Source organism: Camelina sativa, chromosome 4 (assembly GCF_030686135.1).
Source record: "Camelina sativa cultivar CO46 ecotype springtype chromosome 4, ASM3068613v1".
Classification (NCBI taxonomy): Eukaryota; Viridiplantae; Streptophyta; class Magnoliopsida; order Brassicales; family Brassicaceae; genus Camelina; species Camelina sativa.
In genome coordinates, this window is record NC_141883.1 from 10,045,124 (window position 1) to 10,060,932 (window position 15,809).

Here is a 15,809-nt window from a genome sequence, read left to right on the forward strand (position 1 = left end):
GAGATGACATGGCTGAAGGGTCTACTCAAGGACTTAGGCATCGAAACAAAGCAGCCCATGACCATGCATTGCGACAATGAAGCGGCCATCCACATTGCTACAAACTCGGTCTTTCATGAGAGGACCAAGCACATAGAAAGCGATTGCCACAAGGTGAGAGAGAAGATTGAAGAAGGAGTGGTGTTACCATGCCACACAAGGAGTCAAGATCAGCTAGCTGACATCTTCACCAAGTCTGCAAGCTCCAAGGTTTGTGATCACATCTATAGCAAACTTGGACTTGTAGACATTACACGGCCATGATCAAGCTTCTCTAATCCGTGGACAGCACACTCTTTTTCCCTCGACTTGGTTTTGTCCCATGAGGTTTTCTAAGTCAAGGTTTTTAATGAGGTGCTGCTTCACGGGTTCCAAGCTTAGCCATTTCATTAGGCTAAGCTTGAGGGGGAGTATTGATCAAAAGAATAAGCCTAAGGCAGCCATGGCCGTCCGTACGAGTATTGAATATGGGCTGTCCGTACAAGTGTGGTGAAATGGCCGAGTCTTCTAGTGATAAGGAATGGAGAGGAGGCCTGCTCATCCTAAGCCCATTAGAAGACTCTAGAATTCCCAAGATAGCCGTTGGAGGGAAAGCGCAAGTGGAGCAAGAAGAGTCACGGGTGATGTTTGGTTTAAGGAGACTAAGACGGGTCGCTATCAACCTTGGGATTAGTCTCTTCTCTCTTCCTGTCTCTATCACTTAGCTGTGCGGTTTGTAAAGGGTGTAGCCCTAGAGTTTCTCATGATATAAATAGGCATTAGCCTACATTGTAACATATATTCTTATGGAACAATAACCTAATCTTTTCTTCTTCCTCATTCTCTTTGTCTACCGATATCTCTCATCAATCTCTTGATTCTCTTCTTTATTCTACAAAGTCTTACAAAACACTCCAAATTCAACCCGAACTCTTACAATTAGTCAAATGCATTGGATTGTTACATATTTTGATCCTAGCATGAGTAACATAGCTGTTTACTGCTTTGAATCAATGTTTTCTCTCGGTTTTAGTTTGTTTACTCGGTTTAAGCCTGTTTTGGGATAAAACGGGTTTAAGGGTTGTCTAAACACTCCAAATTCTTCCCGAAATCTTACAATTAGTCAAATGCATTTGAATGTCACACAATCTGACCCTAGAAACAGTAACAAAGCTGTTAACTTCTTCGAATCAATGTTTTCTTGGTGTTAGCCTGTTTCGGGACAAAACGGGTAAAAGTGGTGTCTAAACACTCCAAATTCAACCCGAACTCTTATAATTAGTCAAATGCATTGGATTGTTTCATATTTTGACCCTAAAAATAGTAATATAGCTGTTTACTGCTTCGAATCAATGTTTTCTCTCGGTTTTATCCTGTTTACCCGGTTTTAGCCAGTTTTGGGATAAAACGGATTTAAGTGTTGTCTAAACACTCCAAATTCATCTTGAACTCTAACAATTAGTCAAATGCATTGGATTGTCACAAATTCTGACCCTAGAAACAGTAACAAAGCTGTTTCCTTCTTCGAATCAATGTTTTCTAGGTGTTAGCCTGTTTCGAGACAAATTGGGTAAAAGTGGTGTCTAAACACTCCAAATTCAACCCGAACTCTTATAATTAGTCAAATGCATTGGATTGTTACATATTTTGACCCTAGAAAGAGTAACATAGCTGTTTACAGCTTTGAATCAATGTTTTCTCTCGGTTTTAGCCTGTTTACTCGGTTTTAGCATGTTTTGGGATAAAACGGGTTTAATGGTTGTCTAAACACTCCAAATTCATCCCGAACTCTTAAAATTAGTAAAATGCATTGGATTGTCACACAATCTGACCCTAGAAACAGTAACAAAGCTGTTAACTTCTTCGAATCAATGTTTTCTCGGTGTTAGCCTGTTTCGGGACAAATTGGGTAAAAGTGGTGTCTAAACACTCCAAATTCAACCCGAACTCTTATAATTAGTCAAATGCATTGGATTGTTACATATTTTGACCCTAGAAAGAGTAACATAGCTGTTTACTGCTTTGAATCAATGTTTTCTCTCGGTTTTACCCTGTTTACTCGGTTTTAACCTGTTTTGGGATAAAACGGGTTTAAGGGTTGTCTAAACACTCCAAATTCTTCCCGAACTCTAAAAATTAGTAAAATGCATTGGATTGTCACACAATCTGACCCTAGAAACAGTAACAAAGCTGTTAACTTCTTCGAATCAATGTTTTCTTGGTTTTAGCCTGTTTCGGGACAAAATGGGTAAAAGTGGTGTCTAAACACTCCAAATTCAACCCGAACTCTTATAATTAGTCAAATGCATTGGATTGTTTCATATTTTGACCCTAAAAATAGTAATATAGCTGTTTACTGCTTCGAATCAATGTTTTCTCTCGGTTTTATCCTGTTTACCCGGTTTTAGCCAGTTTTGGGATAAAACAGATTTAAGTGTTGTCTAAACACTCCAAATTCATCTTGAACTCTAACAATTAGTCAAATGCATTGGATTGTCACAAATTCTGACCCTAGAAACAGTAACAAAGCTGTTTACTTCTTCGAATCAATGTTTTCTAGGTGTTAGCCTGTTTCGAGACAAATTGGGTAAAAGTGGTGTCTAAACACTCCAAATTCAACCCGAACTCTTATAATTAGTCAAATGCATTGGATTGTTACATATTTTGACCCTAGAAAGAGTAACATAGCTGTTTACAGCTTTGAATCAATGTTTTCTCTCGGTTTTAGCCTGTTTACTCGGTTTTAGCATGTTTTGGGATAAAACGGGTTTAATGGTTGTCTAAACACTCCAAATTCATCCCGAATTCTTAAAATTAGTAAAATGCATTGGATTGTCACACAATCTGACCCTAGAAACAGTAACAAAGCTGTTAATTTCTTCGAATCAATGTTTTCTCGGTGTTAGCCTGTTTCGGGACAAATTGGGTAAAAGTGGTGTCTAAACACTCCAAATTCAACCCGAACTCTTATAATTAGTCAAATGCATTGGATTGTTACATATTTTGACCCTAGAAAGAGTAACATAGCTGTTTACTGCTTTGAATCAATGTTTTCTCTCGGTTTTACCCTGTTTACTCGGTTTTAACCTGTTTTGGGATAAAACGGGTTTAAGTGTTGTCTAAACACTCCAAATTCTTCCCGAACTCTAAAAATTAGTAAAATGCATTGGATTGTCACACAATCTGACACTAGAAACAGTAACAAAGCTGTTAACTTCTTCGAATTAATGTTTTCTTGGTTTTAGCCTGTTTCGGGACAAAACGGGTAAAAGTGGTGTCTAAACACTCCAAATTCAACCCGAACTCTTATAATTAGTCAAATGCATTGGATTGTTTCATATTTTGACCCTAAAAATAGTAATATAGCTGTTTACTGCTTCGAATCAATGTTTTCTCTCGGTTTTATCCTGTTTACCCGGTTTTAGCCAGTTTTGGGATAAAACGGATTTAAGTGTTGTCTAAACACTCCAAATTCATCTTGAACTCTAACAATTAGTCAAATGCATTGGATTGTCACAAATTCTGACCCTAGAAACAGTAACAAAGCTGTTTACTTCTTCGAATCAATGTTTTCTAGGTGTTAGCCTGTTTCGAGACAAATTGGGTAAAAGTGGTGTCTAAACACTCCAAATTCAACCCGAACTCTTATAATTAGTCAAATGCATTGGATTGTTACATATTTGGACCCTAGAAAGAGTAACATAGCTGTTTACAGCTTTGAATCAATGTTTTCTCTCGGTTTTAGCCTGTTTACTCGGTTTTAGCATGTTTTGGGATAAAACGGGTTTAAGTGTTGTCTAAACACTCCAAATTCATCCCGAACTCTTACAATTAGTGAAATGTTTTTACAATGTCACACATTCTGACCATAGAAACAGTAACAAAGCTGTTTACTGCTTCGAATCAATGTTTTCTCGGTTTAAGCCTGTTTTGGGACAAAATGGGTTTAAGTGTTGTCTAAACACTCCAAATTCAACCCGAACTCTTACAATTAGTCAAATGCATTGGATTGTTACATATTTTGATCCTAGCATGAGTAACATAGCTGTTTACTGCTTTGAATCAATGTTTTCTCTCGGTTTTAGTTTGTTTACTCGGTTTAAGCCTGTTTTGGGATAAAACGGGTTTAAGGGTTGTCTAAACACTCCAAATTCTTCCCGAAATCTTACAATTAGTCAAATGCATTTGAATGTCACACAATCTGACCCTAGAAACAGTAACAAAGCTGTTAACTTCTTCGAATCAATGTTTTCTTGGTGTTAGCCTGTTTCGGGACAAAACGGGTAAAAGTGGTGTCTAAACACTCCAAATTCAACCCGAACTCTTATAATTAGTCAAATGCATTGGATTGTTTCATATTTTGACCCTAAAAATAGTAATATAGCTGTTTACTGCTTCGAATCAATGTTTTCTCTCGGTTTTATCCTGTTTACCCGGTTTTAGCCAGTTTTGGGATAAAACGGATTTAAGTGTTGTCTAAACACTCCAAATTCATCTTGAACTCTAACAATTAGTCAAATGCATTGGATTGTCACAAATTCTGACCCTAGAAACAGTAACAAAGCTGTTTCCTTCTTCGAATCAATGTTTTCTAGGTGTTAGCCTGTTTCGAGACAAATTGGGTAAAAGTGGTGTCTAAACACTCCAAATTCAACCCGAACTCTTATAATTAGTCAAATGCATTGGATTGTTACATATTTTGACCCTAGAAAGAGTAGCATAGCTGTTTACAGCTTTGAATCAATGTTTTCTCTCGGTTTTAGCCTGTTTACTCGGTTTTAGCATGTTTTGGGATAAAACGGGTTTAATGGTTGTCTAAACACTCCAAATTCATCCCGAACTCTTAAAATTAGTAAAATGCATTGGATTGTCACACAATCTGACCCTAGAAACAGTAACAAAGCTGTTAACTTCTTCGAATCAATGTTTTCTCGGTGTTAGCCTGTTTCGGGACAAATTGGGTAAAAGTGGTGTCTAAACACTCCAAATTCAACCCGAACTCTTATAATTAGTCAAATGCATTGGATTGTTACATATTTTGACCCTAGAAAGAGTAACATAGCTGTTTACTGCTTTGAATCAATGTTTTCTCTCGGTTTTACCCTGTTTACTCGGTTTTAACCTGTTTTGGGATAAAACGGGTTTAAGGGTTGTCTAAACACTCCAAATTCTTCCCGAACTCTAAAAATTAGTAAAATGCATTGGATTGTCACACAATCTGACCCTAGAAACAGTAACAAAGCTGTTAACTTCTTCGAATCAATGTTTTCTTGGTTTTAGCCTGTTTCGGGACAAAATGGGTAAAAGTGGTGTCTAAACACTCCAAATTCAACCCGAACTCTTATAATTAGTCAAATGCATTGGATTGTTTCATATTTTGACCCTAAAAATAGTAATATAGCTGTTTACTGCTTCGAATCAATGTTTTCTCTCGGTTTTATCCTGTTTACCCGGTTTTAGCCAGTTTTGGGATAAAACAGATTTAAGTGTTGTCTAAACACTCCAAATTCATCTTGAACTCTAACAATTAGTCAAATGCATTGGATTGTCACAAATTCTGACCCTAGAAACAGTAACAAAGCTGTTTACTTCTTCGAATCAATGTTTTCTAGGTGTTAGCCTGTTTCGAGACAAATTGGGTAAAAGTGGTGTCTAAACACTCCAAATTCAACCCGAACTCTTATAATTAGTCAAATGCATTGGATTGTTACATATTTTGACCCTAGAAAGAGTAACATAGCTGTTTACAGCTTTGAATCAATGTTTTCTCTCGGTTTTAGCCTGTTTACTCGGTTTTAGCATGTTTTGGGATAAAACGGGTTTAATGGTTGTCTAAACACTCCAAATTCATCCCGAATTCTTAAAATTAGTAAAATGCATTGGATTGTCACACAATCTGACCCTAGAAACAGTAACAAAGCTGTTAATTTCTTCGAATCAATGTTTTCTCGGTGTTAGCCTGTTTCGGGACAAATTGGGTAAAAGTGGTGTCTAAACACTCCAAATTCAACCCGAACTCTTATAATTAGTCAAATGCATTGGATTGTTACATATTTTGACCCTAGAAAGAGTAACATAGCTGTTTACTGCTTTGAATCAATGTTTTCTCTCGGTTTTACCCTGTTTACTCGGTTTTAACCTGTTTTGGGATAAAACGGGTTTAAGTGTTGTCTAAACACTCCAAATTCTTCCCGAACTCTAAAAATTAGTAAAATGCATTGGATTGTCACACAATCTGACCCTAGAAACAGTAACAAAGCTGTTAACTTCTTCGAATTAATGTTTTCTTGGTTTTAGCCTGTTTCGGGACAAAACGGGTAAAAGTGGTGTCTAAACACTCCAAATTCAACCCAAACTCTTATAATTAGTCAAATGCATTGGATTGTTTCATATTTTGACCCTAAAAATAGTAATATAGCTGTTTACTGCTTCGAATCAATGTTTTCTCTCGGTTTTATCCTGTTTACCCGGTTTTAGCCAGTTTTGGGATAAAACGGATTTAAGTGTTGTCTAAACACTCCAAATTCATCTTGAACTCTAACAATTAGTCAAATGCATTGGATTGTCACAAATTCTGACCCTAGAAACAGTAACAAAGCTGTTTACTTCTTCGAATCAATGTTTTCTAGGTGTTAGCCTGTTTCGAGACAAATTGGGTAAAAGTGGTGTCTAAACACTCCAAATTCAACCCGAACTCTTATAATTAGTCAAATGCATTGGATTGTTACATATTTTGACCCTAGAAAGAGTAACATAGCTGTTTACAGCTTTGAATCAATGTTTTCTCTCGGTTTTAGCCTGTTTACTCGGTTTTAGCATGTTTTGGGATAAAACGGCTTTAAGTGTTGTCTAAACACTCCAAATTCATCCCGAACTCTTACAATTAGTGAAATGTTTTTACAATGTCACACATTCTGACCATAGAAACAGTAACAAAGCTGTTTACTGCTTCGAATCAATGTTTTCTCGGTTTAAGCCTGTTTTGGGACAAAATGGGTTTAAGTGTTGTCTAAACACTCCAAATTCAACCCGAACTCTTACAATTAGTCAAATGCATTGGATTGTTACATATTTTGATCCTAGCATGAGTAACATAGCTGTTTACTGCTTCGAATAAATGTTTTCTCTCGGTTTTAGTTTGTTTACTCGGTTTAAGCCTGTTTTGGGATAAAACGGGTTTAAGTGTTGTCTAAACACTCCTAATTCATCCCGAAATCTTACAATTAGTCAAATGCATTTGAATGTCACACAATCTGACCCTAGAAACAGTAACAAAGCTGTTAACTTCTTCGAATCAATGTTTTCTTGGTTTTAGCCTGTTTCGGGACAAAATGGGTAAAAGTGGTGTCTAAACACTCCAAATTCAACCCGAACTCTTATAATTAGTCAAATGCATTGGATTGTTTCATATTTTGACCCTAAAAATAGTAATATAGCTGTTTACTGCTTCGAATCAATGTTTTCTCTCGGTTTTATCCTGTTTACCCGGTTTTAGCCAGTTTTGGGATAAAACGGATTTAAGTGTTGTCTAAACACTCCAAATTCATCTTGAACTCTAACAATTAGTCAAATGCATTGGATTGTCACAAATTCTGACCCTAGAAACAGTAACAAAGCTGTTTACTTCTTCGAATCAATGTTTTCTAGGTGTTAGCCTGTTTCGGGACAAATTGGGTAAAAGTGATGTCTAAACACTCCAAATTCAACCCGAACTCTTATAATTAGTCAAATGCATTGGATTGTTACATATTTTGACCCTAGAAAGAGTAACGTAGCTGTTTACAGCTTTGAATCAATGTTTTCTCTCGGTTTTAGCCTGTTTACTCGGTTTTAGCATGTTTTGGGATAAAACGGGTTTAATGGTTGTCTAAACACTCCAAATTCATCCCGAACTCTTAAAATTAGTAAAATGCATTGGATTGTCACACAATCTGACTCTAGAAACAGTAACAAAGCTGTTAACTTCTTCGAATCAATGTTTTCTCGGTGTTAGCCTGTTTCGGGACAAATTGGGTAAAAGTGGTGTCTAAACACTTCAAATTCAACCCGAACTCTTATAATTAGTCAAATGCATTGGATTGTTACATATTTTGACCCTAGAAAGAGTAACATAGCTGTTTACTGCTTTGAATCAATGTTTTCTCTCGGTTTTACCCTGTTTACTCGGTTTTAACCTGTTTTGGGATAAAACGGGTTTAAGGGTTGTCTAAACACTCCAAATTCTTCCCGAACTCTAAAAATTAGTAAAATGCATTGGATTGTCACACAATCTGACCCTAGAAACAGTAACAAAGCTGTTAACTTCTTCGAATCAATGTTTTCTTGGTGTTAGCCTGTTTCGGGACAAAACGGGTAAAAGTGGTGTCTAAACACTCCAAATTCAACCCGAACTCTTATAATTAGTCAAATGCATTGGATTGTTTCATATTTTGACCCTAAAAATAGTAATATAGCTGTTTACTGCTTCGAATCAATGTTTTCTCTCGGTTTTATCCTGTTTACCCGGTTTTAGCCAGTTTTGGGATAAAACGGATTTAAGTGTTGTCTAAACACTCCAAATTCATCTTGAACTCTAACAATTAGTCAAATGCATTGGATAGTCACAAATTCTGACCCTAGAAACAGTAACAAAGCTGTTTCCTTCTTCGAATCAATGTTTTCTAGGTGTTAGCCTGTTTCGAGACAAATTGGGTAAAAGTGGTGTCTAAACACTCCAAATTCAACCCGAACTCTTATAATTAGTCAAATGCATTGGATTGTTACATATTTTGACCCTAGAAAGAGTAACATAGCTGTTTACAGCTTTGAATCAATGTTTTCTCTCGGTTTTAGCCTGTTTACTCGGTTTTAGCATGTTTTGGGATAAAACGGGTTTAATGGTTGTCTAAACACTCCAAATTCATCCCGAACTCTTAAAATTAGTAAAATGCATTGGATTGTCACACAATCTGACCCTAGAAACAGTAACAAAGCTGTTAACTTCTTCGAATCAATGTTTTCTCGGTGTTAGCCTGTTTCGGGACAAATTGGGTAAAAGTGGTGTCTAAACACTCCAAATTCAACCCGAACTCTTATAATTAGTCAAATGCATTGGATTGTTACATATTTTGACCCTAGAAAGAGTAACATAGCTGTTTACTGCTTTGAATCAATGTTTTCTCTCGGTTTTACCCTGTTTACTCGGTTTTAACCTGTTTTGGGATAAAACGGGTTTGAGGGTTGTCTAAACACTCCAAATTCTTCCCGAACTCTAAAAATTAGTAAAATGCATTGGATTGTCACACAATCTGACCCTAGAAACAGTAACAAAGCTGTTAACTTCCTCGAATCAATGTTTTCTTGGTTTTAGCCTGTTTCGGGACAAAATGGGTAAAAGTGGTGTCTAAACACTCCAAATTCAACCCGAACTCTTATAATTAGTCAAATGCATTGGATTGTTTCATATTTTGACCCTAAAAATAGTAACATAGCTGTTTACTGCTTCGAATCAATGTTTTCTCTCGGTTTTATCCTGTTTACCCTGTTTTAGCCAGTTTTGGGATAAAACGGATTTAAGTGTTGTCTAAACACTCCAAATTCATCCTGAACTCTAACAATTAGTCAAATGCATTGGATTGTCACAAATTCTGACCCTAGAAACAGTAACAAAGCTGTTTCCTTCTTCGAATCAATGTTTTCTAGGTGTTAGCCTGTTTCGGGACAAATTGGGTAAAAGTGGTGTCTAAACACTCCAAATTCAACCCGAACTCTTATAATTAGTCAAATGCATTGGATTGTTATATATTTTGACCCTAGAAAGAGTAACGTAGCTGTTTACAGCTTTGAATCAATGTTTTCTCTCGGTTTTAGCCTGTTTACTCGGTTTTAGCATGTTTTGGGATAAAACGGGTTTAATGGTTGTCTAAACACTCCAAATTCATCCTGAACTCTTAAAATTAGTAAAATGCATTGGATTGTCACACAATCTGACTCTAGAAACAGTAACAAAGCTGTTAACTTCTTCGAATCAATGTTTTCTCGGTGTTAGCCTGTTTCGGGACAAATTGGGTAAAAGTGGTGTCTAAACACTCCAAATTCAACCCGAACTCTTATAATTAGTCAAATGCATTGGATTGTTACATATTTTGACCCTAGAAAGAGTAACATAGCTGTTTACTGCTTTGAATCAATGTTTTCTCTCGGTTTTACCCTGTTTACTCGGTTTTAACCTGTTTTGGGATAAAACGGGTTTAAGGGTTGTCTAAACACTCCAAATTCTTCCCGAACTCTAAAAATTAGTAAAATGCATTGGATTGTCACACAATCTGACCCTAGAAACAGTAACAAAGCTGTTAACTTCTTCGAATCAATGTTTTCTTGGTGTTAGCCTGTTTCGGGACAAAATGGGTAAAAGTGGTGTCTAAACACTCCAAATTCAACCCGAACTCTTATAATTAGTCAAATGCATTGGATTGTTACATATTTTGACCCTAGAAAGAGTAACATAGCTGTTTACTGCTTTGAATCAATGTTTTCTCTCGGTTTTACCCTGTTTACTCGGTTTTAACCTGTTTTGGGATAAAACGGGTTTAAAGGTTGTCTAAACACTCCAAATTCATCCCGAACTCTAAAAATTAGTAAAATGCATTGGATTGTCACACAATCTGACCCTAGAAACAGTAACAAAGCTGTTAACTTCTTCGAATCAATGTTTTCTCGGTTTTAGCCTGTTTCGGGACAAAATGGGTAAAAGTGGTGTCTAAACACTCCAAATTCAACCCAAACTCTTATAATTAGTCAAATGCATTGGATTGTTTCATATTTTGACCCGAGAAAGAGTAACATAGCTGTTTACTTCTTTGAATCAATGTTTTCTCTCGGTTTTAGCCTGTTTACTCGGTTTTAGCATGTTTTGGGATAAAACGGGTTTAATGGTTGTCTAAACACTCCAAATTCATCCCGAACTCTTAAAATTAGTAAAATGCATTGGATTGTCACACAATCTGACTCTAGAAACAGTAACAAAGCTGTTAACTTCTTCGAATCAATGTTTTCTCGGTGTTAGCCTGTTTCGGGACAAATTGGGTAAAAGTGGTGTCTAAACACTCCAAATTCAACCCGAACTCTTATAATTAGTCAAATGCATTGGATTGTTACATATTTTGACCCTAGAAAGAGTAACATAGCTGTTTACTGCTTTGAATCAATGTTTTCTCTCGGTTTTACCCTGTTTACTCGGTTTTAACCTTTTTTGGGATAAAACGGGTTTAAGGGTTGTCTAAACACTCCAAATTTTTCCCGAACTCTAAAAATTAGTAAAATGCATTGGATTGTCACACAATCTGACCCTAGAAACAGTAACAAAGCTGTTAACTTCTTCGAATCAATGTTTTCTTGGTGTTAGCCTGTTTCGGGACAAAATGGGTAAAAGTGGTGTCTAAACACTCCAAATTCAACCCGAACTCTTATAATTAGTCAAATGCATTGGATTGTTTCATATTTTGACCCTAAAAATAGTAATATAGCTGTTTACTGCTTCGAATCAATGTTTTCTCTCGGTTTTATCCTGTTTACCCAGTTTTAGCCAGTTTTGGGATAAAACGGATTTAAGTGTTGTCTAAACACTCCAAATTCATCCTGAACTCTAACAATTAGTCAAATGCATTGGATTGTCACAAATTCTAACCCTAGAAACAGTAACAAAGCTGTTTCCTTCTTCGAATCAATGTTTTCTAGGTGTTAGCCTGTTTCGGGACAAATTGGGTAAAAGTGGTGTCTAAACACTCCAAATTCAACCCGAACTCTTATAATTAGTCAAATGCATTGGATTGTTACATATTTTGACCCTAGAAAGAGTAACATAGCTGTTTACAGCTTTGAATCAATGTTTTCTCTCGGTTTTAGCCTGTTTACTCGGTTTTAGCATGTTTTGGGATAAAACGGGTTTAATGGTTGTCTAAACACTCCAAATTCATCCCGAACTCTTAGAATTAGTAAAATGCATTGGATTGTCACACAATCTGACTCTAGAAACAGTAACAAAGCTGTTAACTTCTTCGAATCAATGTTTTCTCGGTGTTAGCCTGTTTCGGGACAAATTGGGTAAAAGTGGTGTCTAAACACTCCAAATTCAACCCGAACTCTTATAATTAGTCAAATGCATTGGATTGTTACATATTTTGACCCTAGAAAGAGTAACATAGCTGTTTACTGCTTTGAATCAATGTTTTCTCTCGGTTTTACCCTGTTTACTCGGTTTTAACCTGTTTTGGGATAAAACGGGTTTAAGGGTTGTCTAAACACTCCAAATTCTTCCCGAACTCTAAAAATTAGTAAAATGCATTGGATTGTCACACAATCTGACCCTAGAAACAGTAACAAAGCTGTTAACTTCTTCGAATCAATGTTTTCTTGGTGTTAGCCTGTTTCGGGACAAAATGGGTAAAAGTGGTGTCTAAACACTCCAAATTCAACCCGAACTCTTATAATTAGTCAAATGCATTGGATTGTTACATATTTTGACCCTAGAAAGAGTAACATAGCTGTTTACTGCTTTGAATCAATGTTTTCTCTCGGTTTTACCCTGTTTACTCGGTTTTAACCTGTTTTGGGATAAAACGGGTTTAAAGGTTGTCTAAACACTCCAAATTCATCCCGAACTCTAAAAATTAGTAAAATGCATTGGATTGTCACACAATCTGACCCTAGAAACAGTAACAAAGCTGTTAACTTCTTCGAATCAATGTTTTCTCGGTTTTAGCCTGTTTCGGGACAAAATGGGTAAAAGTGGTGTCTAAACACTCCAAATTCAACCCAAACTCTTATAATTAGTCAAATGCATTGGATTGTTACATATTTTGACCCGAGAAAGAGTAACATAGCTGTTTACTTCTTTGAATCAATGTTTTCTATCGGTTTTAGCCTGTTTACTCGGTTTTAGCATGTTTTGGGATAAAACGGGTTTAATGGTTGTCTAAACACTCCAAATTCATCCCGAACTCTTAAAATTAGTAAAATGCATTGGATTGTCACACAATCTGACTCTAGAAACAGTAACAAAGCTGTTAACTTCTTCGAATCAATGTTTTCTCGGTGTTAGCCTGTTTCGGGACAAATTGGGTAAAAGTGGTGTCTAAACACTCCAAATTCAACCCGAACTCTTATAATTAGTCAAATGCATTGGATTGTTACATATTTTGACCCTAGAAAGAGTAACATAGCTGTTTACTGCTTTGAATCAATGTTTTCTCTCGGTTTTACCCTGTTTACTCGGTTTTAACCTTTTTTGGGATAAAACGGGTTTAAGGGTTGTCTAAACACTCCAAATTCTTCCCGAACTCTAAAAATTAGTAAAATGCATTGGATTGTCACACAATCTGACCCTAGAAACAGTAACAAAGCTGTTAACTTCTTCGAATCAATGTTTTCTTGGTGTTAGCCTGTTTCGGGACAAAATGGGTAAAAGTGGTGTCTAAACACTCCAAATTCAACCCGAACTCTTATAATTAGTCAAATGCATTGGATTGTTTCATATTTTGACCCTAAAAATAGTAATATAGCTGTTTACTGCTTCGAATCAATGTTTTCTCTCGGTTTTATCCTGTTTACCCGGTTTTAGCCAGTTTTGGGATAAAACGGATTTAAGTGTTGTCTAAACACTCCAAATTCATCCTGAACTCTAACAATTAGTCAAATGCATTGGATTGTCACAAATTCTAACCCTAGAAACAGTAACAAATCTGTTTCCTTCTTCGAATCAATGTTTTCTAGGTGTTAGCCTGTTTCGGGACAAATTGGGTAAAAGTGGTGTCTAAACACTCCAAATTCAACCCGAACTCTTATAATTAGTCAAATGCATTGGATTGTTACATATTTTGACCCTAGAAAGAGTAACATAGCTGTTTACAGCTTTGAATCAATGTTTTCTCTCGGTTTTAGCCTGTTTACTCGGTTTTAGCATGTTTTGGGATAAAACGGGTTTAATGGTTGTCTAAACACTCCAAATTCATCCCGAACTCTTAAAATTAGTAAAATGCATTGGATTGTCACACAATCTGACTCTAGAAACAGTAACAAAGCTGTTAACTTCTTCGAATCAATGTTTTCTCGGTGTTAGCCTGTTTCGGGACAAATTGGGTAAAAGTGGTGTCTAAACACTCCAAATTCAACCCGAACTCTTATAATTAGTCAAATGCATTGGATTGTTACATATTTTGACCCTAGAAAGAGTAACATAGCTGTTTACTGCTTTGAATCAATGTTTTCTCTCGGTTTTACCCTGTTTACTCGGTTTTAACCTGTTTTGGGATAAAACGGGTTTAAGGGTTGTCTAAACACTCCAAATTCTTCCCGAACTCTAAAAATTAGTAAAATGCATTGGATTGTCACACAATCTGACCCTAGAAACAGTAACAAAGCTGTTAACTTCTTCGAATCAATGTTTTCTTGGTGTTAGCCTGTTTCGGGACAAAATGGGTAAAAGTGGTGTCTAAACACTCCAAATTCAACCCAAACTCTTATAATTAGTCAAATGCATTGGATTGTTACATATTTTGACCCGAGAAAGAGTAACATAGCTGTTTACTTCTTTGAATCAATGTTTTCTCTCGGTTTTAGCCTGTTTACTCGGTTTTAGCCAGTTTTGGGATAAAACGGGTTTAAGTGTTGTCTAAACACTCCAAATTCATCCTGAACTCTAACAATTAGTCAAATGCATTGTATTGTCACAAATTCTGACCCTAGAAACAGTAACAAAGCTGTTTACTTCTTCGAATCAATGTTTTCTAGGTGTTAGCCTGTTTCGGGACAAATTGGGTAAAAGTGGTGTCTAAACACTCCAAATTCAACCCGAACTCTTATAATTAGTCAAATGCATTGGATTGTTACATATTTTGACCATAGAAAGAGTAACATAGCTGTTTACTGCTTTGAATCAATGTTTTCTCTCGGTTTTACCCTGTTTACTCGGTTTTAACCTGTTTTGGGATAAAACGGGTTTAAAGGTTGTCTAAACACTCCAAATTCATCCCGAACTCTAAAAAATAGTAAAAATCATTGGATTGTCACAAATTCTGATCCTAGAAACAGTAACAAAGCTGTTTACTTCTTCGAATCAATGTTTTCTTGGTGTTAGCCTGTTTCGGGACAAAATGGGTAAAAGTGGTGTCTAAACACTCCAAATTCAACCCGAACTCTTATAATTAGTCAAATGCATTGGATTGTTACATATTTTGACCCTAGAAAGAGTAACATAGCTGTTTACTGCTTTGAATCAATGTTTTCTCTCGGTTTTACCCTGTTTACTCGGTTTTAACCTGTTTTGGGATAAAACGGGTTTAAAGGTTGTCTAAACACTCCAAATTCATCCCGAACTCTAAAAATTAGTAAAATGCATTGGATTGTCACACAATCTGACCCTAGAAACAGTAACAAAGCTGTTAACTTCTTCGAATCAATGTTTTCTCGGTTTTAGCCTGTTTCGGGACAAAATGGGTAAAAGTGGTGTCTAAACACTCCAAATTCAACCCAAACTCTTATAATTAGTCAAATGCATTGGATTGTTACATATTTTGACCCGAGAAAGAGTAACATAGCTGTTTACTTCTTTGAATCAATGTTTTCTCTCGGTTTTAGCCTGTTTACTCGGTTTTAGCATGTTTTGGGATAAAACGGGTTTAATGGTTGTCTAAACACTCCAAATTCATCCCGAACTCTTAAAATTAGTAAAATGCATTGGATTGTCACACAATCTGACTCTAGAAACAGTAACAAAGCTGTTAACTTCTTCGAATCAATGTTTTCTCGGTGTTAGC